The sequence below is a fragment of the Telopea speciosissima genome, chromosome 4 (assembly GCF_018873765.1).
Source record: "Telopea speciosissima isolate NSW1024214 ecotype Mountain lineage chromosome 4, Tspe_v1, whole genome shotgun sequence".
NCBI classification, from domain to species: Eukaryota; Viridiplantae; Streptophyta; class Magnoliopsida; order Proteales; family Proteaceae; genus Telopea; species Telopea speciosissima.
Window position 1 is genome coordinate 29,686,396 of NC_057919.1, and position 20,755 is coordinate 29,707,150.

A 20,755-nucleotide genomic window follows, 5' to 3' on the forward strand; every position below is an offset into this window, starting at 1 on the left:
TTAAAACCACTACATCATCCATTTATCCCATTCCATTAATTCACACCACAAACTCATACACAAACATAGCCTTTCCACATCCACTTTTCAATCTCTCTCCCACTTTTCTACTAGTTCTGATAGCCTCCCTCCAACACGCTTTTAACCCCTCCACTTTCTCTAGGTTCCTTTACTACCTCTGCTATCGTATTATTGGTTTCCTACTTTAGGTAACCCATCTCTTTTTTCTCTAACCCGGCTGCTACGATTACTCTATTGTCTTATTCTTAGTTTCACTTCCTGCTCTGATTTATGTATTTGACCAAACTCTCTCCTATCCTACCTTCTCTTACCAAGGAGAAACTCATGACACAGAACAAGCATGCATCTAAAGGCGTTATCAATGACTCAAAAACTATCTAAATAAAGAGAAAAAGGAAAAGGAAAGGAACTTTTTGTAGAGGATTAGAATCTTAAAAGTTCTTCTTCAAGAACTAGTAATACATGTGTCCATTCAAAATCCCTCTACCATCCATGGCTACGTTATTGATTGTTCCAAACCAGATGACTCCCTTGCACCTCTCTTAGCTTCCCTTTGTAAACCCTTTCGTCCCAAAATTGTGAAACTCCTCAAAATCGTTAAAATTGAAGCCACTTTCTATAATGACCAAGACTAAGCCTCAGCCTCAAAAACCAACCTTAATGGTATGAACACTACCTTCTCCATCTTTTTACTGACCCACCCAAAATCAAAGGATATAAAAAAACCAATAATTTCTATACTCTATGGATTCAACTCTTAGTCATTACCAAAGCAGCAACAGCAATCGGTACTCCCCTTAGTGCCCCTCTTGACTCTACTCCTTTCAATCTCTCTCCCTATTCTACTACAGTGAAAATCCTATTCCCCAAAAGGCAACCAATCATTAGCTCTACTTCCATCTCATCCCCTGATAATATCATTCATAGTATCAATATCCGCTATGAGATTTTCCTCTTCTGCTTTAGGTGTGGTCGACCGATTCACAACTTCCCTTAACGTCCTGGGAATGCCGTCACTTTCAAAAACACCAATTCCAAAGAATCTAAACAAGTGATGGAACTTTTCCCAGACTATCCAAATGTAAAAATAAAAAACATCACCACACAACTTATTACGAACCAATCCACAAGAACTTCCTTCAATGCTTCAATCGAAATGACCCACTCATTCAGGCACCAATCCATCCCACCCAAACCAATAGACGATCACATCACAAAACATAGAAGACCCTGAGGAAAGAGAAATGCTTCATACACATTCCGAGCCGAATGACCCAAATATCCAAAACAATGAAAACCCCTTGGATTTACACGCTCCCATTCCTACCTACGATCAATCTGCAAACCCACACATCGACCCCCCTCCCCAACCCAAAATTGAAACTCCCACACTCAATAAACCTTCCCCACCACCTCCTGCCACGATCACCAAAACAGAGCCGATAAAAGAACCCCTTTCTCAATCCAGATCCTCTACTGCCGAGCTGCCCGGCAGGACCGTGCAGCCCAGACACAGTGAGGCGTGTAGTGACTGCCTTGTCCCTGCCCAAACGCCTTGCCCGAATGGGGGTAAGGTGGTCATTGCGTGCCTCACTGTGTCTGGGCTGCACGGTCCTACCGGGTAGCTCGGCAGTAGAGGAACACGATCGCCCCTTTCTCCTCTCCAAATCGATCTAAACAAAATCTGGACAAATGAGTTTTGCCAATCCCTTCAATCATTTCTGGACTCCCTTCTAAACCTTATTGAACATGATCCCACCGTATCCCTTCTAGCATCTAACCAAACCTTTCCCTTCACTAACCTCCCATCAATTCTCCTACAAGACCCTAACTCTCCGCCACTCCATAACTTGAACAATACCCCACCCACCACCTCCTTTCTTCCTTTATACCCCTCACTCACAAACTCTAACCCGGTCCAACCACCATCCCCATACCAACACAAATCACCAACAAATCCGTCACTTTCCCCAAAGTCCTAGGCCTCACTTTCAATAACCCTACTTGTATCAGTATCAACTATTTCCTACCCACCCACCCTCTTGACCCAACCCATTCTCCAATCGCTAGATATAGGGTTGAGGCAACACCTCTTCACCTCAAAAATTTGCCAAATCTTCGGACGTTCTCTCCGCTCAAATGAATGACTGGGTTTGTGAGTTGAAATCAAAGGAGGACATCCACCGTTGTTCATAGAGGAAAAGAACTATTCGAATTAATGAAGAACCTGGGAACAGAGTTGGGGACAAGGAGTCGACTCCATTATCCTCTTCGGTAAAGTTTTCTATTTCTGATTTTTGTATTGTGCTTATTATGATCTTCCTCTCTATTTCCTTTATTTTACTTAAATTTTCTAAGAGCTATAGTCTTCGTCTTCGTCTCAAGTCTCTTCCTTTTGAACATATATATTCTTAGTTGGATTATGAGAGGTCTTAAATCCAAGGTCACCAAAAGAGCTTTTCATTCTCATATAAATTAATGGAAATCTGATTTTATTTTCCTGTGCGAAACTAAAATCCTCTCATCAGACCTTAAACTTCTTCCCAAATCTTGTAAATATTATACTTCTATTGGTTTCGTTGAAAGCACTGGTAATAAAGGCTTTAATGGTGGGTTCTGGTTTACTTGGTAAAAATCCATCTATAATATCCAATACAGTTATTTGGAACTGGTTTATTGCCATCTACATTGACTACCCAACCCTCTCCAAATCTTGGTGCCTAATTGGCATCTATGCACCCCACTAAACCATCTGATAGAACCACCTTCTGGTCTGAATTAAGCTCATTTATATCTTCATGTACCATCCCCATAATCATCATAGGAGATTTTAATGAGCTTCTTGACATAAAAGACTAGTACGGTGGAAAGGCATTTAACCCCAATGGCCCCTCTTCCTTGTTGTGTAAAGACCTAACCAATAATTTCCATTTTGAGGAAATCACCTCAATAGACTCCTAGTTCACTTGGACAAATAAATAAAAAACCTCCAACTGTGTTATGGAACACTTGGATAGATGTGTTAACGCACCCACATGGTTTACCTTTTGACCTAATGCAACTCTTCAGATTTTACCATCAAATTTAGTTCTGACCATAACCCTCTCCTACTCTATACATCTCCATTACAAAAAATCATATAAAAAAATTATTTCCAAGTAGCCTGGACCAAACACCCATCCTTCCACTCTTTCCTCACACAATAATGGAACCTCCTACCTGATGATAACATCCCCCACCAAACTATCTGCCCTCTCCAACTCCCTTAAAGTTTGGAATAAGGAGGTGTTTTGATCAATCCTAAACCTAAAACAACTCTTTGATAAGCTTCTCTTGTTGGAGTCTCTTGAACCTGATGATGAAAATATATCTAACATTAAAGAGATTAAACATTATCTCCTACTCAATCTTGAAGCTGAAAAACTCTTCTAGATGTAGAAATCCAGACACATGTATATCTAGGACGGGGACAAACATACAAAATTCTACCATTTTGTGGCCAAAAGTAATTTAAGATCTCAATCTATACCCTGCCTGATTGATGCACTAAGAAACAACATCAATGACCCCTCCATTATTGCTCCTGAATTCTCTGCTTATTTTAAAGACCTTTTCACCACAACCAACCCTCTTGATCCCTCCTTTGTGGTCTCTTTTGAACCTGTGATTTCACAAATGGGTCTCACTTCCCTGAACAGCCTCCCTACAAAAGAAGAAATCAAAGACTCAGTGTTTAGTATTGTAGCTTTTAAAGCCCCTAGTATTGATGGTTTTCCAGCCTTTTTCTACCAATATAACTGGGAAATTATTAAGACTGATATCATAAAATTGGTTCATAGGAGAAGACTAATACCTGTAAGGAGGAGTGATATGATCCCTATTGAAGGAGCTAAAAGAGCTAGGGACAGATCTAAAAAGACCATAGGAGAAGTTGTGAGGAAGAACATGCGTAATCTAGGTCTTGTTCCAAGTATGATCTCGGATAGAGCCTATTGGAGGGCAAGGATCCATGTAGCAGACCCCACTTAGTTGAGATTCTCCTAATTGGTTGGGTTGTGCGTCTTTCCTCTTACCTTCATCTTTCGTCTTTGATTTTTCTTTTTATTTCCCATATTTCATTTATCTTTTTCATTTTTCATTTCTCTTTTTTTTTTATTTAGACCTCTTTTTCCATCCTTACCTTATTTTGTTTGGATCCATATAGCCGACCCCATTAAGTTGGGATAAGGCTGAGTTTGTTGTTTGTTGTTTGTTGTTGTATCATAAAACTGGTTCATGATTTATTCTCTAATCTCACTCAACCTTCTTCAATAAATCACACCCTCATTACCCTCATATCTAAAAAAGAAGGAGCTTATAAGGTGGAAGATTTCTGTCTCATTAGTCTATGCAATGTGTCATATAAAATCATTTCAAAAATCATTGCCAATAGACTAATACTTTTTCTCAATTCATTTATCTCATCTGTTCAAGCTGCCTTTGTCAAGGGGAGACAAATCTCTGACAACATTATTATCACCCAAGAAATCTTTCATTTCCTAAAGAGAGAAAAAAGGGAAACAAGGCTTTCTAGCCCTGAAACTATATATGTCTAAAGCCTATGACAAAATTGAATGGGGTTTTATTCGAGCCATATTTGAATTTCTAGGTTTTGATGACCACTAGTGTGATATGATTTGTATTCTTTTCGTCTGTTCCTTCTTAATAAAATTACAAGGGAGTGGTTTTAATTTCTGTGAACCCACTAGAGACATCGTCAAGGTTGCCCCTTAAGCCTCTACCCCTTCATAACAGTAATGGAATGCCTCTCCTGCCTTCTTCAAACTTACAAGGATCTAAATCTTTTCCAAGGAGTCAAAGTAGCAAGAAATGCACTTGAAATCACCCATCTCCTTTTTTGTTGATGATACCCTTCTTTTCCGTCGAGTTACAATTGGAGATGTTACTACAATAAAATAGTTTATTGGCCTATTTGAGGATTTGTGAGGTCAACAAATTAACCTTGAGAAAAGTAGCATCTTCTTCAGTAGTAACACACCAGACCATATCCAACTATCAATTAAAAAAAACCTAGGAATTAAAGAGATTAAACCTGAGTCTATTTACCTGGGAACCGCTCTAGTCCCTCCCAAGTCCAAAGTTCAATGTTTGAAAAACATTGTTTACAAAATAAAAAAATAGTCTGATTGGAAGGTTAATCTAATTACCCAAGCAGGTCGTACCATCTTAATTAAATCTATTCTTAATTCTGTTATGTAGTCGATGGGGGAAGGTTCCAAAGGGGGGAGGGTTCTTAAAAAACTAAGAGGGTCCTTTTAATTTGCTTCGTGCGGTGTTGCTATTTGTGTTTTCTGTATCAATTCCTTTAGACATTTGATGGGTCATTTAGTTTCTTAGGTATGGATTCAAATCTGTTGAAACTTGAATGCATCGTTCTGAGATCATACCATAGTGTGGAAGGAACTGAATTAGTTGAATAATGATAGGTTATGTGGTTTTGGAGGGGTTGAAAGGTTACTGCTACTACTATTATTCAGATAAGGCAATTAATGGAGGAGATGTCTCCAACGGTTGTAGTGCTATTTAGATAAGGTAATTCAATTTGTGATTGCTCAGCGATAGCAACCCACATGGAAATCATACGACTCAAGTTGATAACGGACACGACAAGCTTGTTGTCAGATCCTGGAACAAAGGTACATACTGAATCTGTTTCTGCAATAGTTGAAGGTTGAGTTGGCAATAGTATAGGGAGTGACGGTGCTTCTTCAACTATGTCAGTGCCCAAAGACAAAAATAAAAAAGGAAGATGAAGTTCCTTTGGTAAAGATGACTATCGAACATGAAAGCAGTGAGGAAGATGATTTGTTGTCTATAACCGGGGTGACCAGATACTAAATAGTTCTTGTTCTCTCTCTCTAGTTAGCGATTGTAATAGCATCAATGGTGAAGAACTCTTAGCGTTTGAGACTGCAGGTGAGTTAAGCACACCAGGATCTATGGATGTTGGCCCTATTCAAATTATCATGAAAGCTAATGATTTGGGGGGGAGCCAAATGTTGATCAGGAGTTTGTTGGTGATATTCTTGTTATGCCAATAGCTCTAGAAACAGAGGTTGGAGATGGATCGACCCAAAAGCAGGATTAGTGGTTCTTTAGATGCCTCAAGAGAGGGGAACTGTTGGAATAGGAACTCTTAGTATATTTGAATTGGATTATGTATCATTGTGGGGATTCACTTCTACCTATGGCAGGTGACCAGAGATGGAAGATGTTGTTGTTGTACTACCTCGGTTTCTAAAGATTTTCATTTCAATGCTTGTTGGTGATCATGTATTGGGTAGCATGAACCAAATTTTACGTCACGCAATAACTCATTTCTTTGGAGTCTATGATGGCCATGGAGGATTGCAGGTTATTTGTTTGCCCTTTGTTTCTCCATCTTTGTTGAATCATAAATGTAATGGTTTTATCCTAGTGGATTTGTTTTGTTGCTCAGGTTGCTAACTATTGCCGTGATCGGATTCATATGGATTTAATTGAGGAGATAATAATAGTAAAGGAAGGCTTAGGTGATTCCAATATTAGGAATAACTGGCAAATGCATTGGGAGAGAGCTTTTACTAATTGCTTTTAAAAAGTTGATGATGAGGTTGGGGGAAGAGTTAGTAGGGTGGTTTTCAAGTCCAGGATGATTCCTCTGAGGCGAGTACTGAACCTGTTGCCCCAGAAACTGTTGGTTCTACTGTTGTGGTTGTTGTTATTTGTTCATCCCACATCATAGTTGCAAACTGTGAGGATTCAAGAGCAGCCCTTTGTCGTGGAAAAGAGGTTGTGCCATTGTCAGTGGATCATAAAGTAAGGCTTGTGTTTATAGTTCTTCACTATCATATTAGGTCTAATGGAAGTTATGTCGTTAACAAATTGATCTCCATTTCTTTCCTAACTGAATAGAGAAGATGAATTTGCAAGAATCGAAGCAGTTGGGGGTAAAGTCATATAGTAGAATGGATACCGTGTGTTCAGTGTTTTTGACAATGTCTAGGTCCATCGGTATGTACATTAATCACAACCTTTAAATCAGTTCATCTATAACCTGGTGATTTTGTTATTATGTCAAGAAGTTTGAATGCAAAATTCATCCTATCTCATGTCCTGTTTCCCCTTTCCAAAATCAATCTGTCTCAAAATTGGACTCCATAAATGCATCCTTTTGGAGAGGGAAGAAAGAAGGAGAAAAAGGGATTCATATCATCTCATGGAATTCCTTTTGTAACCCTAAAATCAAATAGGGACTTGATATCGGATGCCACTCATAATAAAGCTCTACTGATGAAACTGAGTTGGAAAATTCTAACTCAGCTAGATAATTTGGGGGTAAGAATCGTCAAAGCTGAATACTTCCCAACAACATTCACTTGGAAAAAGATATCAGACTCAAGAATGGAACTTAGAGTTGGAATGGAATAAAAAATATCATTCCAGACCTTTTAAGAATGCTCTGTTGGAAAGTTGGGAATGCGCATAATATCAATATCTGAAAATACCCATGGATGCTTAAATTGGAAAATTTCATGCTCCCATTCTCTATTCAACCACAGCCTCTATATGGAGTAGTCAATGATCTCCTTTTGAGAAGAACCTAGAACCATGCCCTTATCAATGACATTTTCCCCTCAAACATTGCATAGCAAATCTTAAAAACCCCCTTCTCAACCCAACAACATGAGGACTTCATATTTACGCCATGTTCAAAATTTGGTTCCCTATCAACCAAAACTGCAGCTTCTTTTTTAACCGAACATAACTCCACCCAATACACTGTGATCTGGAAATTTCTATGGAAATTGAACATCCACCCCAAATTTAAATTTTTTTATCCGGAAACTCATCAAAGGGGGTCTCCCAACCTTATCAAGACTCAATAAATTCATAGCAATAAGAAATTTATGTCATTTCTGCAACTGTGAATTGGAGATAGATTGGCACCTTTTCCTCTTGTCAGCTTACCAAAAGAATCTGAGTGGGAGGATCCCTTGGTATTCGACTTGAAGCACTACAAGCTGAACACATTCCAGATTTGATTGAAAATCTTCTCTTTAATTCAAGTTTGAAAGGGAGAGAGAAGAAACAAATTTTGAGCATTGTATGTATCACATCATATTTCATTTGGATAGCCTGAAATCAGCTCATACTCCAAAAACTCAAACCCAATCCAATCAAGGTCTTAAACCAAATCCGAAGATGGGAATGCGATCTAAATTTAATATTTGACACGGATGACAAGATCCGAACATCTGAAATAGCTCCAACACTGGACTTGTACCTCAAATTACCATCTACAGGAACACTAATTATCATATATGATAGCAGTTTTGATCCCAATTCCAAACAAGGAGCATGGGCATTCATCATTCTTGCTGACAATCATATCATTTCTGCATATATAGATTTTGCTGATACATGAACAGTAGAAGAAACAGAAGCCAGAGGCATGTTGCAAGGAGTCACTAGTGCAGTGTCTTTGGGAAGACAAGGAGTAGGGGTGGAAATTTAGACAGATATGGTGGACTACCAACAATAGCAGCATGCCATACCTTGAGCCTTGGGAGATATTTGGAATTATCTTTGATATCAGCTCTTTCCTTAAATGTTTCACTTTAGTCTGTATTAGCAAAGTAGACAGAACTATCACTACCCTACCCCATACTATAGCTAACTATTCTCCTAAATGCTCTATTTCAGATGATGTTTTAGATCAATTGCCGAACTTATACTCTTCTTAACTTTTGGGAATTTTTTTTTTTTTTTCTTTCATGAAAAAAAAAAAAAAAACCCCAGATCTGGAATGCTTCTTAGGAGCTGCGGACTATGATCAAGGAACCTATGTCATCAAAGACTATGTGGAACTCTTTTTATATTTTTGAACTTTTGAACTCATACTCACAAACAATTTCTTTTTGTAATAATGGGGATTCTTGGGTGGTTTCTTTGTTTGACAAGCTTGCAATCAAAGCAAGCAAGCTTGAAAGGGGCATTATCAACTAGTGATACTGAAATAATATCTTAGCTTTAATTTAATGTTTCTCTTTTTTCTCTATAAAAAAAATCATCTACAAGGAAAAGGTAAACTTTTAATAAGTCTTTAATGTGTGTGTATATATATATATCATATTATTATATAAGTGCACGAATGTATGTTTCGTGGCTACTTTTTCACTTGACTATTTTATCCGTCATTTTTATTTAAATACCACTAAATATCACGATTCCTCCACTCTCTTTTTCTCTTTCTTGTTTATTTTTTATCAAATTGTTGGTACCCTTTAACATCTAAATTTTTATTTTTTTTAATCTTTAATACTTGAATCGATGGTATACCAAACCCTTCCTTCTCCTTCCCTCTCCATCGTCTCCTTCATCTCCCCCATTCTCATTCTTTGCGGTTCAACAGAGAAGATCGATAAGACGATATTGACGGTCGGAGAATATTGAAAGTCCAATCCCTTGTGATCGGATCTTGCGCCGTTGCAGTGGAGATCGAGAACAAAGATTGTAAAAAACAGAGAACGATAAAAAATGGAAAATGGACGGTACGGGTTTTAAACGTCTATATTTCAAAAAAACATAATAAAAAAAAAATAGCACTATTCTCATAGAAATTGAGGAAATTTTATTTGAAATACACGCTTCTAATTTCGGTATCCGTGCATTGACCATGAGTTGAAGGTGATATCATGAAAAATTTAGCCCTTCGAGTCATCTTTACGTTGGTGAAAGAATCTGGTTGACTAGAGTTCGGGAGAGAAAGATATAGTCACTTAAGTCCAAGGTCTTAAAAAACATTAAAAAAAAAGGGGAATGTGTTTTAAACGTGTTTAAAACAGGAATGCTTGCCGTTTGCTGTTTTTTCCCAAATATACGGTAAAACATGTTTAAAATGGTAAAAAACGAGAACGCGTTTAAAACTCCGTTTTAAATGCGCTTCCTAACAAATGGTATCAGAGCTGGGGCATGGAAATCTTCGGGAGTCTATAAGAGGGAGAATCGAAGGAAAGGAAGAAGCAGAAGAGGGTAGAGGGTTTACAAAGAGGGCGAATCAAAGGAGAGGAGGGGTTCTGTACCTAGTCTGGATATATCGGCGGTGATCTTCACAGATCAGCTCCATAAGAGCGACAAATTTCAAAGCTATGGTTGGTGGAAACCCTTTACGGTGGTGGGGGCTTGGAATATGAGGTAAAGGCCGTTTCATAGGTGGGAGTCTTTCAACCGGTGAAATTGCCAGCTTATCCGCCTGATCTCTCTAGTCTCATCAGAGGACTATTTGCTTAGATCTGACTGATTGTTATATATCTACAGATAGATAGATAGAAAGCAATTATATCTAAAACCCTAAATCTAATCTGCCATACATACCTCTCTCCGGTCAGGGTAATCGAATATCGTCTTTCCATAAGTGAAAGCAACCTGCAAGTCATTTGGATCTTCAAATAAATCCCCAAGAGGAGGAATGGCATTCTCTTCCTCGAGTTGAGGAACTTCAACTGCAATCTCCTCGGGGAAACTTCAATGGCATTCTCTTCGGGAACTTCCATATCCAAAATATACTCGAGGTAATGAATGGCAGGTTTTGAAAGTTTAGGTTCTTCATGAGTGGAGATAGGAAAAAGGCATCTGAATACTTGCACTTCCCATTTTTCGTCCATGGTTTTGGAGAAGTGAATAGTTGGTAGTGAAGAAAACCTCAATTCCGATAAAAAAAAGTGAAGAAACCCTCAATTTTTGAAACTCATATCAACGCGGGAATTTGGTATAAGCCTGATGAGCACATTATGTGTGAAATCTTAGGGTCATAAAGCATGCATTTTTATACTTGGAACGGAGATACTCGAGGTTTTTGTTTGTGTTGTCAGGTTTTAGGTGAATTCTTGTGAAAATGGAGCAAATGATGCTAAGGAGCCGTTTTTAAACTGTTTAGTGGTGTTGGCAGTAGCCGAAAGCGCTCAGGAGTCGAGAAAATCAAGTGTGGATTGAACACTGAAAGAATCACGTCAATTAGTCAAATTTGAAAAAATATAGTGGGCCCCATAGCATAATTTTGAGGCGTTAATAGTATGGATGCGTAGCCCATCGAGTCAGCTTCGCAATGGTTCAAACGACACTTGATTCCGAGTTGAAACGAAGAAGTTACGGCCGTTTTCGTAACGACACGCGAAAATGGCATGCCACTGTTTTCAATTTTTATGATAGGGGTTTGTTTATAATTATTGACAATTGGCCAGGGACAAAGTAAAGCGAAAGTTTGGATTTGAGGGGCTGTATTACAATTATCAGAAGTTATCTTTTCTGTTAGCCGAAAGATTCTATTTGGAAGGCTCTGGAGCAGTCCAACTTCAACTTGAGATATCTTGGGGCTCCCGAATTCCAAATTGGACGAAATTTGGGTGTATTTTGGGTGATTTTTTGCAAGGAATGAAACAGTGAGGCCTATATAAGCATCCCATGCTCCACGTTTTTTGAAGGACAGAATGGGGATTTAATTAATTCTTGAAGGGAATCCTAGTCATCATCCTCACTCTCTCTCTCCTTCAATTTTTCAAGGGTATTATAGGAATTTTACTATAGATAGATTTCTTTTGGAGAAGATTCCCTTATCCTTGGAAGGTTGAAAAGTCAAACATTGAAGATGCCTTAATCATATTACTTGGAAAAGACTCATGCAAAGATAAGGAAGCACATGAATTAAATTAGAAAGTCCACTTTTTAGAATATAACAGGTTTAGGGAGCTAAGCTTTGTATCTTTCCCACTTTCTATTTTTTTTATTTTTTTCTAGGGATTCAAGCTTTTTGTAAAGGAAGGAGAAGAAAATATTTTTCCTACCTCTTCTCTCTTCTTTTCTCTTTCTCCTATAAATACCCATGGTTTGGGATTGTAATAATTTAATTTTAGGCTAGTTTTAGTTTAGTTTTTTTATGAATTTTTCTTCTTCTTCTCCTTCTAATTTTTTACTTTTCTAGTTCTAGTTTGATTTTATTAGTTTGATTCCATGGTTGTAATAATTTTATGCTTTCAATTAATGTCTTTAATATGGTTGTAATCTCTTAATTCTAGTTTAGTTTAAAGCTTTCTAGTCTAAGTTCCTAAGTTTGTGAGAAGACTTGAAGATTTAAAAGAGAAAGTCATGCAAGGATTATTCAAGTTTTTCAAGTTTCATCAACTACTTTCATTCAAAGCCTAAGCAATTCATGTACTTTCAACTTTGGTAGAAGAGAATTTGGTAGCGTCATTTCAAGTGTATTAGAAGAAGCAAGCAATTTCAGTCCGGTTCAAGCACCTTCGGGTTTGATCTCTTTAATCTCTTTGCTTTATTTTTCCCTTTATTTTTATGTGGTTGTGGTGTGTGGCTGTAATTTATTCCTTCCAATCCGCGTTAGTATTGATAGGTTAGATGGATGTGTTAGGACGTCAATTTAATTCGTTAAATACGTAATTTCGCTAGATACTTGTGAGTTAGGATACGTTAATTTAATTATCATTAATTTAATTTCACACTTTAATTAATTTGGTTCACTTTGCATTGCTTTAAAGTAAGTAAGATAGAGTGACGTACATCTCCTTGAGTTCGACTTATAGCTACGATTGATCCGTACGCTTGCGGTTATTATTTCTTGCAAAAGTTTTTGGCGCCATTGCCGGGGAGATTATTGTCCACTTTATTTTTCTGATTTTTAAGTAATTCGAAGTGCTTTAGTTTCTTCTCTTTCTCCTCTTCTTTTTAGAAAAAAAAAACAAAAGAAGTTTTTGAAAACCTCATCTTGTTTCTCTTCTGTTTCAAAGACTGTGCACCCAATCTAAAGTTCTTCATATGCCCAAACCCTATCTCTTTTGGTGTCCCTCATAGGGTTTAGTCACCTATGACGCTGCATCTTGACTTAGTTGGGTGGATTGGCATGTGACTTGTCTTTGGAGATGACCAACTTTGATAACAGGAAAGCAACAAAGTGAGTGCTTTTGTTGATTTTTTCCAAGTCCTTTTATTTTAATTTTTCCTTTTCTTAAAATTAAAAAAAAATGTCTTAAGGAGACCTCAATTTTGGATAGGTGATTAGGTTATGCATGTTTGGAATAATGGGAGATACACCTCCACCTATGACTTTGGGGAAAAGGTGGAACCATGCTAAAGTAGCCATGACTTTGGGGGAAAGGTTTAAATAGGTTAGGGCGGCCAAAAGTAGTGAGTTAGAGAACAACTTTGCACCACCCCAGTACAATTTTGTTCCCCAACCCAACTATGGGCTTTCAGGAAATTTTGATTGGTCACATCCCTAGACTATCCATGTTATGGAAGGATGCCCTAATCTTTATGGGGATAGCTATGGTGATGAGAATGTGAGTCATCTATTTCAATATAATTCTTTTGGCACTTACAATCAGGGGTGGAGTGATCATCCTAATATCTCGTGGGATCAATGGAATAATCAAGCTGGACCACCCAATGTCCAATATCATGGTTAGTTTGGTCTTGCAATGCCCAACCCTCCATTGACTCTTAATGAGCCGCCTCTCCTTGCACCATATCAACAACCCCCTGAGTTTCAAAAAATGAATGAGAAGGTCGGAATGAGTGAGTTTGCGAAGAACTTTGCCCTTTTCATAGAAAGTAGTAATAACATGGAGAAGCAACTCTCTCAACTGATCACCATAATGCAGGAGGACGAAACGAGTAAATTACCTAGTCAGCCTGAACCTAATCCATGTTATAAGATTCCAGTTCAGAATGAATGCCCCATCCCCAGTTTAATGATGTTGAAAGTCTACCACCCCAGTTTGAAGTTAATGAGAGTCACCCCCAACAAGCAAGATGATTTATTTGTTGAGATTGAGTTTCCTGAAGATGTTGGTGAAGCGAAGTTTGATGAGCCACTTGGGGAAGTCCAACTTTTGCCTGAAATTTTTGATCTTAGTGAGCTTAGTGTTTCTACTGATTTAGAATCAGATTTTTATGATATCATAGAAACCCTGAAAATTCGATCTCCCCCTCTTTTTGAAAAACCCAGATAATTGTCATTTTGAGGATTCAAGTGTCTCGTATGTTGATTTGTCCAAACCTCTTAGGTTTGATGATTTTATTGAGGAGGACAATGTTAGTCATGATGTTCTTCAAACATATTATCGTGATCCTTATTTGGCAAACCAAGTTATGCAAAAGGCGAATAGTTTTATTGTTAGGATTGATTTGAGTAAACCTTCCATTTTTTATGATTATCGTGATGAGGTTACTGATCTTTTTTATGCTTACTGCGATCCATTCTTGGTTGGTTTTTGCGATAATGACATGCATTCTGCATTGACCATGAGAGGGAATGGGAGGATTTGTCTACATGGACTATTTTTCACTGCCTTCATTTTCCACTGTCCCATGTGGATAGATTTTTCTGTTTGGTATTTCTCACTTGTGTTTAACTTTCATGTTATTTCTCACTTTACTAAAATTTATGGTCGAGTGTTTTCTGGTTCTGAAACTCTTTTTACATTTATCGGCCATGGATTGAGATTTCTATTGATGCTCCTAGTACCTTTTGTAGAGCTTATGACTCTTCATGATCCTCTTTGTTGATTATATCTGGTAAGCCCCTTTCATCTCTTCTTTTGTCCTTATTCTTTATTTTCTGCATGCATTGAGAACACTGCATGAATTAAGTGTGGGAGTGTGTTGGACTTAATTGGTGAATTTTGATTATGGCGGTAGTTTTGATTTTGTGCATAAGTCTCTTTGACTGTAAAGTGAGAGAAAGAGGGAATTAGATGCCTTAGCATGCGAAATAATAAAGAAATCCCTTTTCAAGGACGGTAATTGGTTTGTATCCGGTGAGAGGGATTGAGTTGGAAAATATGAGCATTATTTCATTTGATGGCTAGATTCCTCTATGTGTTTTATAGACCCTTTGATCTTTTGGCTAGTAGTTGAGACCAATTTGTTTGTGGCAAGGCATGAGAGTGAATGGAAAAAAAAAAAAAAAAAAAACAAAAAAAGAAACAAAAAAGGAAAGTATAATTCCTTGGGACTAGACAGGGCACTGTTGCCTCAGGAAGTAGGGTGACTTGTTCGAAATTCCTTGGAAAGAAACTCAAAGAAAAAAACTCTTGCATCAATGTCTCAATGTCTTTATGGATATATGCAAAAAGCGAAGCTACCAAGTATTTGGGTGTCTGGTGTATCCTCCACCATGTCATTCAGAGAACAGTAGTGGAGTAGAAATAGAGTTTACTGTTGTAAAAGAAAAGTGTTTTCTGCCTTAATGCCTGAAAAGAAAGTATGGTCAAAAATGCTCAAAGCCTAAGTCTTTGGTTCCATCAATGCTATGAGTGGTTTACCTAAAGTTGAGTAGTGTTCAGAAAATATGAGGAGATCCCTTAATCTTGATACATGTTTGTTGCTTGAATTGATGTGGGGTGATAAAATTCAAGTATGGGGGAATCTTTGGCTCTGTAATCTTTAGTTGAGCATTCTTAGAGCTTGTGTACACTATCCTACTCATGCCATGATTAAAATTTGCAACATTTTTTTAACTTCTTGAATTTTGGGTGTACATTCACTGCAAACACCCACAAGACAAAACTCTTCCACTAGGGATAACTCAGGGGTTCAAAGGCTTTTTGCACATGCTAAGTGCAACCGTGATTCCTACGAAAGGGAGTTAGGATTTTTGCATGTTAGATTAGTTTTTGTTTTTGTTTACTTGAGGACAAGTAACATTCAAGTGTGGGGGAATCTATAAGCCCATGGGTAGTGTGACCTGAAATCAAAACAGGAACCGATCCAACCGAACCGATCTCAACCCGTTTCTTATTCAACTTTTGGTTCTGCATGAAAATTTTATTTTTATACTTAAGAATTTTATAAATATTTGACGGTTTGAGACTCTTGAGTGCTTAGAACCCTAGTTAGCAAAAACGGGAATGACAAAAAATGGAGTCCTATGGTTTGGGTTTTAAATGGTAAAAAATTACAAACGGACGATCAAATAAAACGGTCAAAAAAATAGAGAACGGTAAAGAACGAAAAATGGACGGTATGGGTTTTAAACGGTAAAAAATTGTAAACGAATGGTTAAATAAAACGATAAAAAAATAGAGAACGGTAAAAAATGGAAAATGGACGGTACGGGTTTTAAACGTCTATATTTCAAAAAAATAGAACAAAAAAAAAGGGGCACTATTCTCATAAAAATTGAGGAACTTTTATTTGAAATAATGCTTCTAATTTCGGTATCCGTGCATTGACTTTGATTTGATGGTGATATCATGAAAAATTTAGCCCTTCGGGTCATCTTTACGTTGGTGAAAGAATCAGGTTGACTAGAGTTCGGGAGAGAAAGATATGGTCACTTAAGTCCAAGGTCTTAAAAAACGCCATAAAAAGGGGAGTGTGTTTTAACGCGTTTAAAATGGGAATGCTTGCCATTTGCCCTTTTTTCCTGCATGTTTCCCCGGTAAAACGTGTTTAAAATGGTAAAAAATGGGAACGCGCTTAAAATAAAGTTTTAAACGCGCTTCCTAAAAAGTGGTATCAGAGTCGTCGCATGGAAATCCTCGGGGGCCTATCAGAGGGAGAATCGGAGGAAAGGGAGAAGCAGAAGAGGATCGAGGGTTTACAAAGAGGGAGAATCAAAGGAGAAGGGGGTTACGTACTTGGTCTGGATATATCGGCGGTGATCTTCACAGGTCAGCTCCACAAGAACGACAAATTTCAAATCTATAGTTGGTGGATACCCTTTACGGTGGTGGGGGCTTGGAATATGAGGTAAAGGCCATTTTAAAGGTGGGAGTTTTTCAACCGGTGAAATTGTTAGGTTATCCGCCTAATCTCTCCGATCTCACCGGAGGACTATTTGCGTAGATCTGACTGATCGTTATATATCTACAGATAGATAGATAGAAAACAATTATATCTAAAACCCTAAATCTAATCTGCCATACATACCTCTCTTCGGTCTAGGTAATCGAATATCGCATTTCCATAAGTAACAACAACCTGCAAGTCATTTGGATCTTCCAATAAATCCCCAAGAGGAGAAATGGCATTCTCTTCCTTGAGTTGAGGAACTTCAATGGCAAACTCCTCGAGGGAACTTTAACAGCAATCTCTTCGGGGGAATTTCAACGGCATTCTCTTCGATAACTTCTATATCCGGAATATTCTCGAGGTATCAAACGACAAGTTCTGAAAGTTTAGGTTCTTCATGAGTGGAGATAGGAAAATGGCATCTGAATGCCTGCGCTTCCCATTTTTGTCCATGGTAGTGAAGAAAACCTCAAATTTTGAAACTAAAATCAGCGCGGGAATTTGGTATAAGCCCATGAATATGACTCGGAATCGAAACAGGAACCAATTCTATTCCCAACCGAATCGACCTCAACCCGATTCTTATTCAACTTTTGATTTTGCATGAAAATTTTATTTTTATACTTAAGAATTTTATAAATATTTGACGGTTTGAGACTCTTGAGTGCTTAGAACCATAGTTAGCAAACATGGGAACGGTAAAAACATGGAGTCCTACTATACGGGTTTTAAACGGTAAAAATTTACAAACGGACGGTCAAATAAAACGGTAAAAAAAATAGAGAACGATAAAAAATGGAAAATGGATGTTATGGGTTTTAAACGGTAAAAATTTGCAAACGGACGGTCAAATAAAACGGTTAAAAAACAAAGAACGGTAAAAAATGGAAAATGAACGGTACGGGTTTTAAACGTCTATATTTCAAAAAAACAGAACAAAAAAAATGACACTATTCTCATAGAAATTGAGGAATTTTTATTTAAAATACATGCTTCTAATTTCGGTATTCGTGCATTAACCTTGAGTTGAAGTTGATATGATGAAAAATTTAGCCCTTCCAGTCATCTTTACATTGGTGAAAGAATCAAGTTGACTAGAGTTCGGGAGAAAAAGATATGGTCACATAAGTCCAAGGTCTTAAAAAACGTCAAAAAAAGGAGAGCGTGTTTTAAACGCCTTTAAAACGGGAATGCTTGCCGTTTGCCATTTTTTCCCGTATGTTTGGGAAACATACGGTAAAACGTCAGTAAAAAACTGGAACGTGTTTAAAACTCTGTTTAAACGTGCTTCCTAACAAATGGTATCAGAGCCAAGGCGTGGAAATCCTCTGGGGTCTATAAGAGGGAGAATCGAAGGAAAGGGAGAAGCAGAAGATGGGTCGAGGGTTTACAAAGAGGGAGAATCAAAGGAGAGGGGGGGGGTTATGTACCTGGTCTGGATATATCGGTGGTGATCGTCACAGGTCAGCTCCACAAGAGCGACAGATTTCAAAGCTATAGTTGGTGGAGACCCTTTACGGTGGTGGGGGCTTGCAATATGAGGTAAAAGCCATTTCAGAGGTCGAAGTCTTTCAACTGGTGAAATTGCCAGGTTATCCGCCTGCTCTCTCTGGTCTCACCAGAGGACTATTTGCATAAATCCGCCTGATCGTTATATATCTACAAATAGATAGATAGAAAGCAATTATATCTAAAACCCTAAATCTAATCTACCATACATACCTCTCTCCGGTCAAGGAAATTGAATATCGCCTTTCCATAAGTGACAGCAACCTGCAAATCATTTGGATCTTCAAATAAATTCCCAAGAGGAGGAATAACATTCTCTTCCTCGAGTTGAGGAACTGCAACAGCAATTTCCTCGGCGGAACTTCAATGACATTCTCTTCGGGAACTTCCATATCTGGAATATCCTTAAGGTAACAAACGACAGGTTCTGAAAGTTTAGGTTCTTCATGAGTGGAGATAGAAAAATGGCATCTGAATGCCTACGGTTCCCATTTTCGTCCATGGTTTTTGAGAAGTGAGTAGCTGGAGCTGGTAGTCAGGAAAACCTCAATTCTGATAATAAAAAAAAAAAAGTGAAGCAAACCACAATTTTTGAAACTAATATCAACGTGGGAATTTGGTATAAGCCCGTGGGTAGTGTGACCCAGAATCGAAACAGGAACCAACTCTGTATCCAACGGAACCGATCTCAACCCGATTCTTATTCAACTTTTGATTTTGCATGAAAATTTTATTTTTATACTTAAAAATTTTATAAATATTTGACGGTTTGAGACTCTTGAGTGCTTAGAACCATAGTTAGTAAAAACGAAAATGACAAAAAAACGGAGTCCTACGGTACGGGTTTTAAATGTAAAAAATTACAAACGGACTGTCAAATAAAACGGTAAAAAAAACAGAGAACAATAAAAAGCGAAAAATGGACGGTATGGGTTTTAAACAGTAAAAAATTACAAACGGACGGTCAAATAAAATGGTTAAAAGACAAAGCACGATAAAAAATGGAAAATGGACGGTACGGGTTTTAAACGTCTATATTTCAAAAAAATAAAATAAAAAAAACTGGCACTGTTCTCATAAAATTGAGGAATTTTTATTTGAAATACATGCTTCTAATTTTGGTATCCTTGCATTGACCTTGAGTTGAAGGTGATATCATGAAAAATGTAGCCCTTCGAGTCGTCTTTACGTTGGTGAAAGAATCAGCCTGACTAGAGTTCGGGAGAGAAAGATATGGTCACTTAAGTCCAAGGTCTTCAAAAATGCCAAAAAAAAGGGGAACGTGTTTTAAACGCGTTTAAAACGAAAATGCTTTGTTTGCCCTTTTTTCCCGTATGTTTGGGAAACATACGACAAAACGTGTTTAAAATGGTAAAAAATGGGAGTTTTAAACGGGCTTTCTAAAAAGTGGTATCAGAGATGGGGCAAGGAAATCCTCGAGGGTCTATAAGAGGGAGAAGCAGAAGAGGGTCGAGGTTTTACAAACAGGGAGAATCAAAGGAGATGGGGGGTTACGTACCTGGTCTGGCTATACCGACGGTGATCTTCACAGGTCAGCTCCACAAGAGCGACAGATTTCAAAGCTATAGTTGGTGGAGACCCTTTATGGTGGTGGAGGCTTAGAATATTAGGTAAAGGCCGTTTCAAAGGTAAGAGTCTTTCAACCGGTGAAATTACCAAGTTATCCGCCTAATCTCTCTAGTCTCACCGGAGGACTATTTGCGTAGATTTGACTGATCGTTATATATCTATAGATAGATAGATAGATAGAAAGCAATTATATCTAAAACCCTAAATCTAATCTGCCATACATACCTCTCTCCGATCAAGGTAATCGAATATCGCCTTTCCATAAGTGACAACAACCTGCAAGTCATTTGGATCTTCAAATAAATCCCCAATAGGAGGAATGGCATTCTCTTCCTCAAGTTAAGGAACTTCAACGGCAATCTCCTCGGGGGAACTTTAACAACAATCGCCTTTGGGGAACTTCAACGGCATTCTCATCGGGAACTTCTATATTTGGAATATCCTTGAGGTAACGAACGGCAGGTTCTGAAAGTTTAGGTTCTTCATGAGTGGAGATAGGAAAATGGCGTATGAATGCCTACGCTTCCCATTTTCGTTCATAGTTTTGGAGAAGTGAGTAGCTGGTAGCGAAGAAAACCTCAATTTTTAAACTAATATCAAAGCGGGAATTTGGTATAATACCGGATCTGTACCCAACCGAATTGATCTCAACCCAATTCTTATTCAACTTTTGGTTCTGCATGAAAATTTTATTTTTATACTAAGAATTTTATAAATTTTTTACAGTTTGAGACTTCTGAGTGCTTAGAACCATAGTTAGCAAAAATGGAGTCCTATGGTATAGATT

At 37.8% G+C, this 20,755-nt stretch overlaps 1 pseudogene; it reads left to right on the forward strand.

The window, feature by feature from the left end:
- Window positions 1-5,500: 5,500 nt before the first annotated feature.
- Window positions 5,501-6,873, forward strand: LOC122659171 (annotated as a pseudogene).
- The last annotated feature ends 13,882 nt before the right edge of the window (window positions 6,874-20,755 follow it).